Genomic DNA, 20283 nt, shown 5'->3' on the forward strand with positions numbered 1-20283 from the left:
TACTTCGACGTTCAACGTCGAAGTAGGGACCGTGTAGACGATCCGCGTCCCGCAACGTCGAAATTGCTGGGTCCTCCATGGCGGCCATCAGCTGGGGGGTTGAGAGATGCTCTCTCTCCAGCCCCTGCGGGGCTCTATGGTCACCGTGGGCAGCAGCCCTTAGCCCAGGGCTTCTGGCTGCTTCGGCAGCAGCTGGGGATCTATGCTGCAGGCACAGGGTCTGCAACCAGTTGTCAGCTCTGTGTATCTTGTGTTGTTTAGTGCAACTGTGTCTGGGAGGGGCCCTTTAAGGGAGTGGCTTGCTGTTGAGTCCGCCCTGTGACCCTGTCTGCAGCTGTGCCTGGCATCCCTATTTCGATGTGTGCTACTTTGACGTGTAGATGTTCCCTCGCTACGCCTATTTCGATGTGGTGCCGCGCAACGTCGAAGTTGAACATCGACGTTGCCAGCCCTGGAGGACGTGTAGACGTTATTCATCGAAATAGACTATTTCGATGTTGGCTCCACGTGTAGACGTAGCCCTTATGTTTTAAAAAAACAACGGTCTGTTTACATAGGTATATACATACTCTCCCAACAGTCAGACTTCTCACAGTTTTAGCAGTAACTAAGCCTGGGTGAATACTTTAAAACTATTTCATGACCATTTGAAAAAAAGATGAAATATTATGTTTGTTTTGGCTGCATTTGTCCTCTTTTTGTGTTTACTTCCTGGGAATACTCCATGAAATAAGTTTACTGGAAGCAAAATTAGCAGAAACCTAATTGTATTCATATTTTAGAGCAGTGGTTCTTAACCTTTGCTGCAGCCTGCACCCCTTTGATTCTCAAACTATGTTCTTGCATCCCTTAACAAAAAGAAAAAATGGAGATGGGGGGGGCTTATTCACTGTTAAATGCATAATAAATATATGTAAAATAGTTTTATGTTATTACTCACCACAAATAATAGTACAGTAGACATATAAAAATATGCAAGTACTACCAAGAGATGTTGCGGAGTTTTGCTGTGGAAGTAAACCGTAACCAACCTGCTAACAGTTAGTGGCTAACTGAATTCAAACAAAGCCCCTGCGCTGCCACATCACTGTCTGTGCATGCATCAAGAAATACCCCACAACATGGTGGTACATGGCATTTGGTAGGAAGACAATTTCACCACAGTTAGCTTAAAAACTTGAAAATAATTTTTTTGTTTGTATAGTACAGTAATCGTTATAAAATGTACAATGTTAATAAATAAATAGTTCAATGAAACAAAGTAGTTGTAATTACGTGCCTGTGCTTAATTTGTGTTTTCAAAGATTTACCTTCGAAAAAAATCTGGCATGTCTTGCACCCCCCAGAAAGGGCATCACACACCCCTGCACGCAACCCAGGTTAAAAACCAGTGGTTTAGAGAATATCCTGAAACAGCAGATTTTGACCTCAGAAAGTATTCACCTGTGAAACCTGGATCTAAAAGATATAAGATCTTACACTCTTAAATCAAGAAATGAAAAAAAATATATATCATGCAACTTTCCTGTACAATGAATTAAAATACTTATCACAGCCTGCGTGCAAACAAATCATCTATGGAGAACATTTGTAGGAACTGACTGAATACTTTCAAATAAATAATTTGAGAAAACTGCCCTCAGCTCGCTGAGAAAAAAGACCAAGTTTGAAAATAAATTATTCCCTGTGAACAATTCACTGATCTCTTGTAGCAAAGAAACTAGTGTATTCATGCATTTTTGTTATCTATCAGGAGCATTATTTAGTTTTGTTTAGGAATGCCTGGCAGATAAAGGACTAGAACAGTAAAGAGCATGTTTGATGTCAGCAGAGGGTTATGAACAACCTAGGGAAAAGTCAGTGCTTGGTGTCAGGGGCTACAAGAACTGCCACATGCTTTCTTTTAATTAATGCAGGCTAGGAGAGACTCCTTATGAAAAACAGAAGATCAGAGGGAGGAAGGGTTTATTGTTCTACCAATTACTGTTACTTATTTGAGCACTTCTTTCTTTGTGATTCTATCACTATATAAATTCTAGGGTTGTATCAGGATTATATTAATAAATAGGAGACATAGGCTTGGCATGATTTTATTGGGGTATATGTAAGTAAACATCTATTTTGCCATACGCACACCGAGTCAAATATATTTTCATCAATAAAAACTGAAATTTCCAGAGGTGAAGTGAAGGGGTGCCATTTAGTAGCTGTCACTTTTTGAATCAATGTCAACTTTTCAAATAATTATTGTCTGACGCTCTCATACCCTGTCATTCCCTACATTTGTAAAAATTTAGTTTGATAAGGCTCTTTAAAATGACTATTAACAAACTTCAAAATTTTCCATCAAGATTAAAACAAATAAAAAATGAATGATGCCAACCAAACTTATTAAGTGAATCAGCTTTGGGTAAGGAGTCATTCCATACTTAAAAATAGATGAGGAAAAAAAACCTACTAATATTGCCACAATCTGAAGATCTTCAATTTCCACTGAAATCAGGAGGAACTCAATTTTTTATAAGTAACACTCGATACCAGCCAGATCTGTGTCTTTTATGTACAACACTCATAGATTCAAATCCTATTTCTTCTCTTGTTCATTTGCATAATAACCCCCTCCTCACCCCCGACTCTCCTTCAGCTTCAGTAAGATTGCACCAGACATTGTCTATCAACTTTGTATTTCCTCTCTACAAATATCTGTGTTTTCCACTGTTAGGCACTTAGGCAAATTACATTCCTATTCCCTTTTGTGCAATTGCAGTATTATTCAGTGCACTTCAGCTTTTCCTTATGTGCAGAGTATCTATAGTGCGTTTCAGAATTGTCATCCAAGCACTTAGAATCTCTTTGTTATTAACCACTGCAGTATTAAAGCAATAGGGTACATGGTATGGTTTTGGCATAACCTGTGCCTTCAGTTCGGTTGCCACCCATTGGCAAAAAGTATCCAAAGTCCAAACGTCAGTAAAAGGAAAAACATTTGCCCAAAATGTCGCAAAATTAAGTTTCCCTGTAAATTTCCAAACTATGAGAGTTTTTAATATGCCATCTGGATGTAAAGAGCTCTACTGGTGGTTCAAATTATATACTTGAACAGAAGTGGATGTGCACGAGTCCAGGACTCCCATTGTACAGTCAGATCTGTGTGGATGTGCCCCTCTGCCACACAGTGTCCTCACTGAAGTCAGTGTGGCCTTGTATGGGCCTGGGGTCCAGGCACAGAGATTAGTAAGCAGGAACAGGGCATGAACCTGCCCTGTAATAGTAATTTTCCAGCTTTTCTGAGTACATTCCAATATACAGGCTGGATTATCAGGTTTTAACGTCATCTGTAAAAATGGTATCTGGCCTCAGATACCTAGGTATTATGGTAGTTAAGGTTATACACATCTGTTCAACATAAGTCAAAGACACATTTTATTGGAAGAACAAAATATACCCTTCATGCAAACTGCCTCAGACCCTCTTGTTACTGTTATGAAATAAAATGTTTACCTAGAAATAAGGATAAGACCTGGACATTACAGAAATGCATATGAAATAGTTAAGAGTCTTTTAGAGAAGAATGTGGCAGCAGGTTCTTTAGTCTGACTGTATGCCACTATGTGTTGTCTGCAGTAGGCTTCCCAGCTTTGCGCTAATAGAATGCTCAGGCTCACTTAATTCCCAATGACTCTTGTGGGATTCATCCTATTTGGGATAAGGCTCAAAACAGTTGCACTCCTTTCGAGTGATTTGCTACCAAACTGATCACTCATGAATAAGTTAACAGTGTGTGTATTTTTCTTACCATCTTGTTGTACTAGTCAACTCTTATATTCTGATTATTCTGGTAAATATTATTTGAACAGTGTGACTACTGTCCCATTGCAGCCAGCAACCACTGTTCCAAAAATACCCTGAAAGCCCCAATTCATCAAGACTTGCCATTGCTAGACACCAGCAATCATCCAAATCTTCCTCCCTGAGCAACAGAGCCTGGACAGGTTGTAACTAGCCATACAAGTTAAAGATAGAGAGAAGATGAAGCCAGGTAGCATAGTAGACAGAAAAAAAAATATGCATGATATCCCTGAGAGATAAAAGAAAAGGAAAGCAAGAGAAGGGAAATAATACAGGAAAAAATAGAGTTCGCAGAACACAGCCAGCAAATAATATTTTATCATATTCTTATTGTTTTCAGAAGTGAATTTGCCCTTTCCAACTACAGCAATTAAAAAGTTTTATAAAGCATAGTAGCCACTTAATTTCTCATGATTAAAACCATGCAGAACAGTATGCCATAGAGAGGAAATTCTCTGCTTAGAAACTGGGGAAACAAGAAGAAAAAAAATTGTGGTCTATGGTATGTCCCACTTTCTCATCCAGTTTATTGCTATAATAACAGGTGCATTTTAAAAAATGTTTTCTATAGTAACCTGTAAAACTGGGTTTTTTTCCCTCATTTTACTGGCATCAAGGAGGCACATTAGGCCCCAAGATCTGTGCACTCATAAAAACATGATTCTCTACTGCCAACTGACAGCCAAGCAGACATGAAAGAGAAATCCTAAGAGCAAGCCCTGAAATGAAGTGTTCTGACTATTGGTCACCAACAGTTCAATAGCTGGAAAAACTATTCATGGATATTTTTACAGATTCCCTGTTCCTTTTTGTTTTAGGCAGGTTCATGAATATTTGTGAGAAAGTCTCCAAAATCCAGATAAAAAACCCACCCTATCTGATCTCTGTGCCCACACCAATGTTAACATTACAACAAAGGATTTTGTGCACAAATATGAGTAATCACTCCGCACCTTATTGTATTGAAATTTCAATTAAGGTCTCTTGATTTCCAAGAACAATAGGTCTGCTGGCAAAAGTTTATCATCTTTGTCTGTGCATCTTACTTATAGGAAATGAAAATCTATTGTTTCTCATACATGTTTCTGAGTTTTTCTTGCCATAGTTATTATAGATTCATTATTTAGTTACAAATGCTTTGAAAATGTATACTATTTGCTTTCCTATTTGGAGGCAATGTTATTTTGAGAGAGAGATACCTCAGGTGACTTGTTCTAAAGCATGTGTCTTACTCTAGATTTTGTATTTTAAAATTAATCATGAATTCCCATCACCATATATTAAAAGGCCAAGATAAAGTATAAAAACAAGGACTGAACCCAGTACTTGAAAGTTGCTATTCCTGACAGCAATTCATCTTTTTCATGCCCATATTGGCTTTTATCCTGGCCCATCTACTCCTTAATGTAAGTGTTATAAATTGCTATAAAGTACCATAAAATATAATAAACATAAATCAATATTTCTTGGTTAAAAAACCTGGAAGTGCTGATGAAGCTCAGGTTTATTATAATGTCCTGAACCCACAATGTGCCTTCATTTTTTAACCTTAATAATTTCTCAGGTCTTTAGTTTATATGGACATATTTCTTTACAAATCAAAAAGTTCATGAAAATTACTAATGTAGACCAACTGAAATATCTAACATTTAATCAGCGGCTTCAATAAGAGCATACTCTAGTGTCATTCTGTATGATCCTGGTAAATCAGGTCTTTCGGATATGATTAACTGCTTAGGAGCCGGTTCAGCAAAACACTTAAGCATGCACTTAACATTGAGTATGAAATCAAGCATGTTCTTAAATATTTTGCTGAATCAAAGCCTTAATGAGGAAGTGTGATCTTGCAGTTCTGTTTGCCAGGAAAATTAATCATCATCATAGAATTCAACTCATACAAGAAGAATCTCTGTATGGAACATGAAAGAAATATGATACTTCTGTGGTGCATTAAATACTAGGCAACCACATGTATTTAAAATCTCGCTATCATATTTTTGTGAATTATGGTTTTGGATGTGACAGAGCATTCTTTCATATTAAAATGGAAGTTTGATTCTACATCCAGCTGATAGCTGCACTTTATTTAAATATGATTATTATTAAAATTCTATATTTAAAGGCAGGGTTGGATTCCTCTTTTCTTGGCTGGCCTTGTGGTTTTTGCTACAGGAATTCTTGGGGAACACAAAATAAGCAAATAATAGTCTTTCTACAAGGGATTCTGAGGTTCAGCTTGCAGAGAAGCTAATTTTATCTGAAAAAAAGGATGCTTGAGTGTTTGGCAGAGCACTATAAAGTCATTGACCCTGATTCTATAATCAGATCCACACAGGTAGGCTGTTCTGTTCACATGAAGCCTCACTGACTTCAGTTATATCAGGAGTTGACACTATTTATGAAGCTACTTGTGCCATATGAACTTTAACCATATAGTTTATATAGTTTTGTGTAGTTTGTTAAAGTTCATATGGCACAAGTAGCTTCATAAATAGTGTCAACTCCTGATATAACTGAAGTCAGTGAGGCTTCATGTGAATAAAAGAGCCTACCTGTGTGGATCTGATTATAGAATATCTATATATTAGCCAGAGGTTTTAATCCACCAATTTGGAAAATTAAATTTTTCTCCTTCATTAGACTTGGTAGTCCCATTCTCTCCCCCCGCCCCCCAACCCGATTGGCAATGAATATCATTCTTCTAACTACTGTTACAACTTTTCTCATTCTCATCCTGGTCAGAAAGAAAACATCCCTACACCAGCAAAGACGTCTAATAATTTTTATTTATGCACACGTGCACACACACGCACACACACACACACAATGTGACTGTTCCTGGAGAAGCTTTTTTTTAAAAAAAATCCTTAAGAAAAAATAAACTAACAGTTTTGAAAGTGTGTGCTGAGTCTTTAAAGTTGGGACAAGTGGTCATTTCTGAAAAGGTAGAATTCTGCCAACTCTTAACACCTGATTAATTTAAGAATGAAGAGATGTAGTTAAAGATGGTCTGAAAAATTCCAACGAATTCTACCAGCATTCCTTCCTGATTCCTTGGCAGGCCCTGAGCTGGATTGCCTTGTAGTCAGGATCCCCAAGGATTTCAGGGTCCATAGATGTGGGGCAGCTGACCTGATAGGCTGCCTCAGAATCGAGGACTCCAGGATTTCATTCCCCTTTCATGGAGGACTTCAAAATCTTCCATGAAACAATCTTTCTCCAGCCAACTTCAACTACGGTTTCTTACAGTGAAGAATTCTGTTGGTATCCAGACTGCTGACAAAGTGGGGAGGGCAAGGGGGACAGTCGCCCCAGCCCCAGGTGTTTCAAGGGGGCCTGGCACTCTGCCACTGCTGCTACTAATTTGGCAGTGGCAGCAGGCAAAGCTCTAGTCCCCTCTGAAACTCTGCAGAACACTGTGCCACCACTACATGCTCTGACGGAGCATGGGCCGGGGGCAGGGCTGACTACCATAATCCATGTCCTTTCTGCCCTTCACCCCAGCCCTTCTGGGGTGTGGAGCCAGGCCTCTCTCTCACCTTGTCCCAGGGCCCATGGTGACTGTCAGTGGCACTGGCTGGTATCGCTCTAAAAATAAAATGACACAACCCTTCCTCCTCCCACCAAAATACATACATACATGCTATTTGGAATATGCAACTTGCAGAACACTCAAGCTGCCTATGAATCCACCTTTTACATCATTGTGAATTAGTTAATGGAGACTGCTTCCCTTAAAGAGCAACTACACAGAAAATAGTCATTCAAAGTACAGAATTTAGTACTCACTTGAGAAATACTGTTTGCTAATCAACAATAGAAGCAATCAAGAGGATTTGGTTTACCCACCTGCAAACATAGTGAAAATTCTGATCTCAAAGACACATGCCCACATAAAACTCATTGGGCTTGTCTACACTTGCCCACAACTTCAAAGGGGTTGTGTTAATCAGGGTGATGGGAGATTACTGATGAAGTGCTGAGGTGAGTATGCAGCACTTCACTAGGCTAATTCTCCCCCGTGGCGACTTCGAAGTGTCCAACTTTGAAGTGTTGGCATGTGTGTAGCCCCGGGCACTTCGAAGTGCCTTTACTCCTCAAAATGCCAGTACTTTGGAGTTTGATACTTCGAAGTTGTCACAGGGGAGAATTAGCCTAGTGAAGTGCTGCATATTCACCACAGCATTTCATCAATAATCTCCCGTCACCCTAATTGACATGCCCCTTTGAAGGTGGGAGCAAGTGTAGACCCAGCCATTGTGTATTTCACAGCAGAATTTAAACTGTTAGAGCTTTACTTGTCTCTTACAAAACTCAGGGATTTTTTTTTCCTTAACAATTTCTTGGGCCAAATCTTCAGTTGGTAAAAACTAACATTAAGGAAGTCAACTAGTCTTTGTCAGTTTACAGCAGCTGAAAATGTGGTCCATTGTTGCCAAATAGTTTGCTTGATTTTCATACAATAAAGTTAGCTATCAGTCATATACATTACAACAGTAGCATGAAGCATGATAATAGAGCCACTAATTTTCTTTATAACACACTACTTGATTTTCTAAAGAAGAGGTTTCTTAGACCCTTATGGGACATTACACTTGAGAAACTGCATTCAGAGTTGGGCAGCACAACTCAGCCCAGGCAGTGCAGCTATGATGATAAACAAGGAGATTCCAGAAGTTAATATACCAAGAAAAAGGGTTGCTTCTTAGTAGGTTGAGCAGTGGAGAGTGGAAGTTACACCACTGAGCTGGAACAAGCTGCTGTTGGGTCATTGGTTTGAACTATTCTGTCAGGGTGCCACTCTGAAATTGTTAATTTTCAGGGATTTGTTCTACGATGGGTTGCAAAATGAAGGGGACAAAAAGCTAAAGGAAAAACTAGATCAGATTAGCTCTACCCAAGCTAAGAACATGGAGAATTCCGAAAACTGCCACACAAAATACCCACAAACTATATGAATCAAACATACCACATTAGCTTCTTAATTGGAGAAAGTTGCATTGCTCCCATGAAGTGAATGAAGCTATGCCACTTTATACTTGCTGCTGGTTTGGTCCATGTATAATGCAATGGTGCTGTGCTTAAGAACTAATGGCTTTTTTCACTTCTGTAGGGTGGGTGTATACATTGAACTATACAATGTTTTTAAAATAAACATTGACATCTAAAGATCTCCGCACATCAATCCCTTTTTATGGCCGTTTTTATAATTATAGGTGTGAAAAGGGGCATATACCTTATAGAAGTTCATCTATCAGGAAGAAGAATGCTCATTCTAAAAACAGGGTAATGAATTATTGTTTGCATCATCTGTAATAAACTTGAAATAATGCCCTTAAATTTCAGAGTTTTACTGTCAGTGAGACAGTCATTAGTTCTTATGACTGAATTTCCACTCCATAACATTCATCAGTGTCCCACAACAGTCCTTCTGTATTTCCCCAGAGCTCTATTCAACCAATGTGTAGCTCTGTGGATTTTCTGTCTTGAGGTCTCAGTGACATGTATGCCAAACTTCACCACAACTGAAGGTTTCCAAGTCCTGTAAATAGTCCAGACACTGCTGATGGTTGAATATTCCACTTTTTCATCCACATGTATTGACTTCTGTCTAGCCAAGTAGGGAGTTCTGGCCATCACATAATAATATGATGTGCTCAATGAGCATGTGGATTCTCAGACTGTGAAATTGTTCTACCAGACATCAGCTCACAATCTCTGGGGCTTCTATACAGAGGGAAAAGTGGGAAGTTTGAACATCAAGGGAAGTTGGTGACTGAGCTTCAAGGCTTCCACCAGTCAAAATATAATAAAAAACAAGAGATTTAAATGATAATTAAGTCAACAACCTAATAAATGAGTTACTTAGGAGGAAAAGCAATAAAGATTTTTGAGTTCAAGACCTTGAAACTAGCAAACAGAGAAAATAAGACTTTATTTTATGGGGGTTTGTGAGTTAACTTGAGCCAGGGACTACTCCATCAGAAAACTGCTGGGCTCAATGTAAAGTAGTAATCATATAATCATTTATTTAAAATATCAGTCTTAAATTAATTAAATGCTGTCAAGAGGCAGCATGAGAATAGCAAAGCCAGCTAAACTAGAGGAAAGCATGAAAGAGCTAAGCAGTTGCTGTGAGCTATTTAATTATGCATGCCTGTTGTTAAAAGAAAAGTTAAAACAATGTGTTGAACAACTGTCATTTGAATGGACAAACTATTTTGTTTCAAAATACCAGCTCAAGCCTTTGGTCCCAAATGACTATTCACCCCAACTTCAAACTTTTGGGGAATTCAAATAAGGTTATTTTCCAACTCTCTCATTATCAGTATTTCCTGAGGTTGCATTTGAAGCAAAAATACTGAAGTGCTAGGGTTTCTCTCAAACTCTCACATCAAATAGTTTACTCCATCATTATGGGCACAGGAATAGCATGAATCGCTACGTCAAATGGGTTGTAATTTAACAATTGAGATTGTCACTTGAACCATAGATCAGATTAACATTGTTGAGTCTTCAGAATTAAGCTATAATTTTTTTTTATGTTTTAATTTTTTTTTTACTTGTGAAATACCCTTCATTAGTTTAGGAACATGTGTTTCTAAAGCAGTAAAATGCATTAAACGGACTATCTGTCTGAAAGTGTTTACAGTCTAAGGTGTTTTAGACTGAGAAGTTACAGGTTTTCTTTTTCAGTTGAGACTTATAGCATATCAGTTCTCTGAAATCCATCAAGTTTTTCCAGGAATATTGGTTTTATTTTTACTGATAAATTACAGAGAGTGTTGGAATGCACTGTGTGAAAGTCACAGTGCATAACCAAATTGTTTTGTATTCCACGGTGAAGTCATTATCTCAGGGCTGTGTAACAGTGAATTATGCTCTGAATTTAAAATGTCTAACAGTTTGTAAATACATGAAAAATATTAATAAGTAATTAGACTCAGTGAGCTCAATCTATTGAGGTTTTCTGGCCAGGGGATTACTGCAATGCTGTGGATCCATTAAATAGCCCTAGAAACATTTGCATACACTGTACAGCCAAGATTGACATTTTATAATTCAAGTCTCTCTGATGCAGAATCAATATCGTTACTATTCTAGTTACATTCATGCTCTGCAAAGTCAACAGTTCAAGTGTTTAACTGAAAACAAGCTACTAAACTAAATAAACCCCTCAGGTTACAAGGAACAAAGGGGAAAAAGGGACAATACCTTCTTTTTACAGAATTGGAGGTTGACACCTTTCTTCATGGCCTCCAGTGGATGATCTGTGTGTAGTGCCATGCAATCTATATAGATAGTGCTCAGCACCCGTACCCCTCAACTTCCCAGTTTTCACTTCTACTAATCTAGACATTTATTTAAGTGTCTAGATTGGAGCACAGTGCTGAACGCTTGTGAAAATCTAGCTCTTCAACATGCTGCTTCTGAGCAACGCCTCCAGCACCAAGCAAAGTTATTTCCACCATTTTATTCTTAAATAAATATTTTCTTTTATGATTACCCCAGTGGGAAAAAATGCACCTTGAGCTAAAAGTCTGAGCTAAAATATCTTGGTATCAATTCAGTTCAGAATCTTCTTCCAAATTCACATCTGCTGAACTGGATTTTCCTTTTTATCTAGACACCACTGAGAAAGAATGGCTGGCAGTGTTTGAAAATCCACAAGACAACCAGTTTTGTCTCGAGCAGATTTTGAAAGAATCATACTTAAATTGAGCATGCTAAGAACCAGAGGGCATTCCTGAGCCTGTCACAGAACAGCTTGTGTTTGTGCCAACAGCAGATGAAGTAGACAACACAGTCTTGAGTTACAAAGCAGCAGAGAATTTGCACAGATTTATGGAACATAACGGGACCTCGGGACCTCCTGATGCCAGCTGGCAGAAGACACAGGAGTACATAATGGCATAGGGACATGCCAGGCCGAAGTTCACACAATGGGGTCATGTAAGGTCTCTACCGAAAGTTTGTGTAATTCTGGTCTTCGTAATGGTTGTGAAATGTCAGAAAAATTAGAAAGGATATGTATTTATGCTAAAAATCATGTTTTCTTGTCCCAGTAATTCAAAAAAGGTCACTCAAAGACTGAGACAAACTTCTCCAGACTGGGGATGGGAGACATTTAGCTCCCTTGTGTTGTATCTCACAATAAAAGTCTATTAGCTTATAGAGCCAAAAGCTAATGAAAGCCGGTGCAGACTTCAGATGCAAATTAAAGAGGAAGGGATAAATGGGAGGGGTGCTCTTTTTCACATGAACACTAACAATCAGTTCTATTTAGAGGAGTTCAGACACACCCTGGGCTACTTGAACCTGTAAAGACAAGTTACCAGCAGGACAGATTTCAAGATAGGAGCATCTTGGCCAACCTGCATGAAAAACCCAGGAAAAGGACATACAGGTAAAGAACACCATGACAGTGAAGTTTAGGCATGAGAAAACATGTTATTAATTTGTTTTATATGCAACCACTTGTTTCCCATATCTTACTTTCTATCACTTGACTCTCTGCTCTGAAATAATAAAAGTCTTGTACTCTTGTTCTAACTGTATAGCCTAAGAGCTGTGTGTTAAACAGACTGCGAATCCTGAAGTGACTCTTTTAAGGTCAGAGTAATAAATTAGGGTTCTCTAAGTGTTTAGTGGTGGAGGGGCTGAGCAACTCCGTGGAATGTGCACAGAACTTAGGAGTAAGTGTTCAACAATATGTGCCCATAGAGGGACATGAGGCTTGGAAGGCAGTGTTTGCGTTGCCAAATGCTGGAGGAGCTAGTGAGTTGATCTAAAGCAGGCACACATGCAAGACTTCCCATGCATAAGGGCAGGTGATAGCAAAGTGCCTCAAAACTATTTGTTCCTGGGAATCACAGTCACTGCCCATTCAGTAGGCCAATCAACCCTCTTCTGCAGCTATGAAAGCATAAATAATCAGTTCAGTTCTTACATTTTTCCACTTCTGGAGACCAACACTAGACTAATCTGACAAACCGTGGCACCCAGAGTGTTAATCAACAATCCCCAGTTCGCTGTTTGCAGTACGTTGGAGAGAAAGTACAGTCGTGTGGTAAAAGCCCAGGATTGAGCATGAGGAAATCTAGGTTCTGCTCTCAGCTGTACTACAGGCCTCATGGGATTGTTTAATCCTGGTGTTCTCAGCCTCCATTTGTAAAAGGGGTGAAGAACTCTCTCTGTTTTTCCTATTTAAATATAGATATCTGGGGCAGGAAATCTATTATGTATTGCACCATGCCAGTCATGATCAGGCCGCGGACTTAAATAAGGTTTTGGTATGACTGTCATACATATCACTTGTCTTTAGTGATTACCACAGATCACTTGTGCTCATTGTACCATCAAGAAAGTTTGCTTTTAAAATCCTAATTAGTGGTGTGCATCATCATTAATATTCACAAGTGTCAAAGCTCCATTATTGCTCACTTGGAAATTAATTTTGCCACCTTTACTCATGCTGAATCGCACTGGCTTATACCAGCTTCCCACTGAGGTTAATGGAGTTTAGGTAAGTGCTATTCAGTAAGAATAAGAATGTCAGGATAGGGCATTTATGCTGTTGCTCCTCTTTGGCTAAATACCTGAGAAGGGCAGACACTGCAAAGACTCACAACTGTGCTCTCACATCCTTATAAAATAATTGTTTGTGGTCGTATTAAGAATATACATTCAAGCCCACCAATCCTAGCACAAACATGATTGCAATGATGTAATGTGAAAGGGTCTTCATTAATACCACACAGCAAATTGTTAGACCCCACTAGGCCAAACACTTACTGATCTTTGCTGTGGGACATATTTCACATCCAAACCCACTGACAGTCACACTTGAAGGTGGTGTAGTAGAGATGAGTGACTAACAGAATATCCAGCCTAAACAATGGTGCTGGTATCTTGCAGCTGGTTATACTCCTGGATGTGATGAATACCAAATATGTTTATTTTGAATGAGGTTGCTGCAGGAACTACATCCCTTAAAGTGTGGATTAACCAGCACTGAGTCACTTTTCATGAGAGCCCACAAATGCTAATCCATGTCTATGTGATCAGGGAGAAAAATAAAAGGTACCTATCAGCACCGTCCTTTGGCTGTCCCCAGGCATCTCAAATCGACTACCCAGTTTGAAAGTAAACACCAGTGTCTTCCTTGAATCTGTGCTGAAGATATTGTTTGTGCTTAATCATAATAACTAATTACAAAAATATTGCATTCAAAGGACGCATAATTCATTGTGGCTAACATAACTGTAAGTAATTACCTGCAGTAGTTCAAACAGCTAAGCTCCTGATGTAAAAATTGGAATTTTATGCTATGTGGCTGAAGTCAGGGAACCATTTACAAACTAGGCATGTCCATTTCAGTTTAGAGGATCCTTGTTATGTAATTAATAAATTGGATCAGAACCCCTGCTGGCATCACACTGATTTGCATGAGCTAGAAATCTGACCCTTTCTGTTAGACTAATGTTTAAGATTGTCTTCAGTTACTCTAGATAGTTATGTTTAATAACAGACCCTGTTGTTCATTTAAAATCCAAAAAGCTGTTATCAAAATACATTATAAAGAGGTTGAAAGGCAATGAAGGAACCCATGGTTAACATCTGCATAGGCTGAAAGTAAAACAACTGTCTACTTCCACCTATTTCCCTCTTTTGGTCCCAAGTTACAAAAAATTGGGTAATTTTTCTCTGGAATTTCAGCTCTGAAGAAAGAACCAAACAACTGCTAGAAATTTCCATGTATATTTAGCTATTAAGGGTTAAGGTTTATTTTGCACATATTAGGGTTTTTTTTTTGTTTTTTTTTAATATTCAGACTAACAAAAGAGTGGGAGGGACTGATAAGGCCCTATTGTAGTCATTATATAATATAACGAAAGCTGAGGTCATGTTGACCTGCTCTGCTAGAGTACATCATCTACTTGCAAACAAGAAAACAAATTGTGTCACATTTTATTCCATCCATGGCTGTAAATGAAAGGGATATTTTGAGAAACTGAATAATACATTAAAATAACCATGAAGAAAGGCTGATAATTAAATGTGTTCTGTAATTCAATCCCAGCCTGAACAATGAGTCTACTCTTTCCATAATGCTTCTTTTGAATTGCAGAAATGACAGATCTGAGTGGCTCAAACTTTCACTGTCATCTTCGACATAGTCAAAGCCAATTAAGAACAAACAAGACCTAAAATACAGTCAATTCTTTTGCCTCCACTTCTCCATTCAAGTCTCTCCACAGAATGCAGAAGGGCAACAAGACCTGAAACTGGTATAGTTAGCAGTTATTTTCAAGATTTAATAGTTCAGCAATTAGATGATTCTATGGCAGAGCTTTCCAACAACAGTCCAGGAAGCTGAGCGTACTCCCTGAAGTCAATTAGGCGGTTTGCAGAGTAAGGTACTGCTCAGTATGAATAATGGTGGCAGAATCAGGCTTTAGGACAGTTACTGCAGAAAATCAGAAGCAATTAAATTAACACTAGACAGCCAAATGATTGAACTCAGAGGGCTGTAACATGTGATAACTGTAATGCAACCAGGAGGTCTTTATTGAAAAATAAACCTGTTCAGAAAAATTCTCAAACCATTTTTATGACAGCTGTGAAACTGACAAAAATCATGACAATTTCAGTCACCAGCTGCCAGGCCTCCCAGAGTTCCTGGCTCTGCTGCAGCATAGCAGAGCCAAAACAAATATTTTATTCTGGACACACCCTGTTTTTGAAATGAAATACTGTGGGATTTCAGTTCCATGAAACAGTTTAAGTTTTGGGGTATATTTTTTCCTCTAAAAAAATCTTAATTTTTTTTTTTTACAAGATGGAAAATCCATTTCCTAACCAGTTCTACAAAAAACACTTTTAAACACCCCTGGCAAGGACAAGGTTATGATTCTAGCTCCTATATCAGTACATACACACATAGGCTATGTCTACACTGAAGAGATCTTTTGAAAGAAGCCCTTCCAGAAGATCTCTTCCTAAAGAACTTTTTTCAAAAGAGTGCATCCACACACAAAAAAGTGGATCAAAAGAGTGATCTGCTCTTTCGAAAGGGAGCATTCACACAGCCCCCACTCTTTCAAAAGAATGCGCCAGAGATGGAAAAATCAGGTCCCATGAGGACTGCTCTTTGGGAAAAAAAAAAAAAAAAAAAAAAAAGGCCTGAGGAGGGTGTGCACACTTTGCTTTCGAAAGAAGCTTTCGAAATGGGGCGCTCTTCCTGACATGGTAAAGGAAGAGTGATTTTGAAAAGAGTTCCTCATTCTTTCAATTTACTTCAGAAAAAAAACACTTTTGGTGAGTAGAGCCCCCTACTTTTGAAAAATCTTTTGAAAGAACTTGCTAGTGTCAACACAGCCATAAAGACCCACTGAAATCTATGGAGCAATGTTGATTCACAGCTAAGGCTGTGTGTACACTGCCAGTCCAATGACAATTTTTTCCTCATTCACAGGTACTTAAAAATGTGAAAGAAAAAATTTTGCCATGGCAAATGGCGAAGTAAATGCCTTGCTGTCAGGAGGAGTGCTTTATTGTCAAGAACATGAACCCCGCTCATGGGGGTAGAAGTATTTTGTCAGCATAAGTATTGACAAACTATTTGCAATGGATGACTGTCACTGGCTACGTCTACACGAGCCCCAAACTTCGAAATGGCCACGCAAATGGCCATTTCGAAGTTTACTAATGAAGCGCTGAAATGCATATTCAGCGCTTCATTAGCATGCGGGCGGCCGTGGCACTTCGAAATTGATGCGCCTCGCCGCCGCGCGTCTCGTCCCGACGGGGCTCCTTTTCGAAAGGACCCCGCCTACTTCGAAGTCCCCTTATTCCCATGAGCTGATGGGAATAAGGAGACTTCGAAGTAGGCGGGGTCCTTTCGAAAAGGAGCCCCGTCGGGACGAGACGCGCGGCGGCGAGGCGCATCAATTTCGAAGTGCCGCGGCCGCCCGCATGCTAATGAAGCGCTGAATATGCATTTCAGCGCTTCATTAGTAAACTTCGAAATGGCCATTTGCGTGGCCATTTCGAAGTTTGGGGCTCATGTAGACACAGCCACTAAGAACTGTGTAGTGGAGATAAAGCCTAAGATTCTGGCCAAAAGAGCTCTAACAAAAGGCACGTACAGGTCAACAAAGTATACTCTTGCTTCTCTTTGGCAAGTAATTCTAGCAATTCCCATAGGCACCTTGGTACATTACTGGTTGGAAATAAACATCTTTTCCATACATGTATTAATGTTGCTGCCTTCTTCAACCCCTCATTTGGCAGACTGTCCAAATTCACTTTCAGAGGAGCAATCCTTCCTGGTAGTTGGTATACATGTCATCCCTGGAGTCCATCATTTTCACAAAAAGTTATAATTCATATGGGCAGGGAGGGCTGGCGGTCCTCTTCTCAAAAGCCCTACAAATTCCAGTCTTCCCCACTGATCCCAAAATAGCTCAGCCTTTATATTAACATGACCAGCAGTGAAACAGTTAAGAGTGTTGCCCTTTAAGTAATCATCAGTAAGAGTAAGAGCATTCCACAGAGAACAGTGGAACCCCTGAATGCTATTGCTGGGGGCTATTTGCAGACTCAATGCGCTGGTCTCATTGAGGTGATTTTCCTGTGCATTGATAATAACTGGAAACTGACTCTTTGTGAACCAGGGGGGTCCTGGATAAGCATCACCTGCAATATCATAAACTTGTTAATCTTTAACATGCCACCAGGCTCTTGTAACTAATACAGCTACCCCCTGAGACCTGCAAAATCATAGCACTTCAAAGTCTTAGCCATGGGCAAGGACGCCACATGATATCTCAGCTCTTTAAGATACACAAGCTGATTGTTCCTGGGTGCTTTGCAGGTGAGCATGAGAGATACAAGCTGCTTTTTCCATTTCAGTGTCTTGGTTATGGAATGATTGGTCTGTGAGAGTTTGTGGGTTTAGAACCTGAAGACTCTTAGGAAAAAGATGTTTCCAAACCACCACCTGGCAACTCTGGTTGAGTAGGAAACAGCAGCCTAGGAACCCTGCAGATTCAGGCTTCACTGGCTGTTCTGCCCAAAGAAGCTCTGATTGACTCCGTCATGGTATTTAAGAACCTGAGGGAATAGCTGAGGCTATCTGTACAATTAGGTGGACCCCTCTTGCTGCTACAAACAGACCATGGTGCATCTCTTCACACTGGTTTGGATTCTCTTCTGCTATCCTGGCCCCTCCCCCTGTTCGTGCTCCACTACCCCCACCATGGTGGATCTGTTGGGCTTTCAACTCCGCCTAGACAATGACTATGACCTGATCTTTGGTGTAACACCCCTGCAGAGTAGGATTTCTGCCCTCAACTCATGCCTCCCAAGTGGATCCTGACAGAGGTACAGTCTACCCACAGCTACAGGTCTGCTGCTTTCTTGTATTTTTGAAGGCACAATCAATCATAAGAGAATCCAGGAGAGATGAATATGGTGGTCTTTAGCAGTATATCTCCCCTCCAGCTTTCTTTCTTGGGAACACATTGTTCAGATACAATTGTGCCCTCAGCACTAGACTGATTCATGCCATTCTATCTAATATAAGTAATCTTTTGCACATGGTAGGATGTGTGGGTTAAGGTGATCTCAAAGTAACCTGCTAGTGTGGTTTTCAAACAGGGTGGATACAAATAAAAGTTGTTTTGTTTTTTAAATTATTTAGATTATAATATGCATTTATAATAAATTTAAAATACAGGTTGTCAAAGCCTTAAATTTAAAATCTCTTAATCATTTGAATCAAATACAAAAATTATTAGGCAGCACATTTTCCTGCCAATTTTCAAAGGAAGGCAAAGCACAGAACTATAGGAAGTCACAGACTAATCACCTGGAGCCAGGTTGTTGAAGTGCTAAGTCAGCTTTTGATAGCAGCAGCCTCTTTAATAAAAATTAGGTGTTGGTGCATTTAATTCAATTTCCATGCAAATAGATCTTGACACAATTCAGAAGTAAAATACTCATCCGTTAGTAAATAATATATCATTCACCATTTGCCAGCTTAATGAAAAGTGCAAAAATTAAGGCTTGGAATAAATTTAAGATAAGCTATATAACCGCTTAAGTAAAAATAGCATATATTCCTGCTTAGCCAAAAAGCACCACATTTAGTAAAAAGGCTGTAATTAGTTGCCAATCAATCGGTTAATGGTTACCAGCCAATGAGACTCAACCTCTGCTTAGGAAATAAGTTAAAAGCAAAACATGATTAAAGCTGATGATTTAAATCAAGGTTTCCTGCTTACTGATTTAAATCAATCAATCAATCTATCTACTTTTTTGAGTATAATCTTCCTTTCCTGAGCAGTGAAAATGAGTTCCTGAATTCTAAAGTAAAAAAGTATACTGGATAACACTATGCAGACTATTTTGTGGCTGGCTGCTATAGTGGAAAAGTAATGGAAAATTTCACCAAAAAAAAACAAAAAACCCAGTTTTCATGCATAAAGTCTACTGTCATTATGTGCAAAAGAAAAGAGTCTGTTCAAAAGACGGTGGCTTTGGTTATTTGAGAGTTGAATTAAATAACAAGATTTTAGACAGATGAACAACTTATGACACAGGAAAAGTAAGGAAAGTGTAACATTGTCAAGGAACAGTGGTGCAGTGGCAATTTAGAAGAGTGTATGTGGTTCAATACATTGCAACATGGCTGGGCTTTCTCCATGAACTACCAGTTGATCCCAAACTGTAGCTTTGGAAACACAGTGTAGTAATAATTTTCTTGCAGTTCACACATCCTTGATTAGGTCTATACACCCACATATCTTTCAGACTTTTCAGAAAGGGCAGGAATAATCCATTCTAGCTGTGGTTTGAGGAAAATGATTTGAGCCCGAGAAAGAAAAAAGTCAGCACCACCATCAACACTATAGATTTCTCACTGATGTTCTCAGACTCATCACACTGCATTTGTCACTACAAGGATTTAAGTTAGTAGCCTCACTACAAAACATCTCATTTACTGGTTTGAAGCAGATGAAGCCACCAATAGGTTCTTCCTTTAAAAAGGAACTTTCTTGGAATGGTATGGAGTTCAGAGGTGTTCATTATGTCCATTATGTTCAGAGAGGGTGACTGAAGATAGAATAGATAAATAAAGAAAAAGTTTAAAACCAGCTTTAGAGGACTGCCTGAAATCCACCTGGGAGCTTTACCCAGACAACTCTTTTACATTCTGATCTAAATGTATCTTGTAGCATCTGGTGTAGTTCACGAAGGCTTGGCTCAACTTTCTTCATATCTAACAGAACAAAACAGCAGAAATGTAGCACTTTAAAGATGATGAAATTGATTTATTTAGTGATGAGTTTTCGTGGGACAGACCCACTTCATCAGATCATTTCTGCTGCTTTGTTTTGTTGGAGTATAGATTAACATGGACACCCA

The sequence above is a fragment of the Carettochelys insculpta genome, chromosome 1 (assembly GCF_033958435.1).
Source record: "Carettochelys insculpta isolate YL-2023 chromosome 1, ASM3395843v1, whole genome shotgun sequence".
Taxonomy (NCBI): Eukaryota; Metazoa; Chordata; order Testudines; family Carettochelyidae; genus Carettochelys; species Carettochelys insculpta.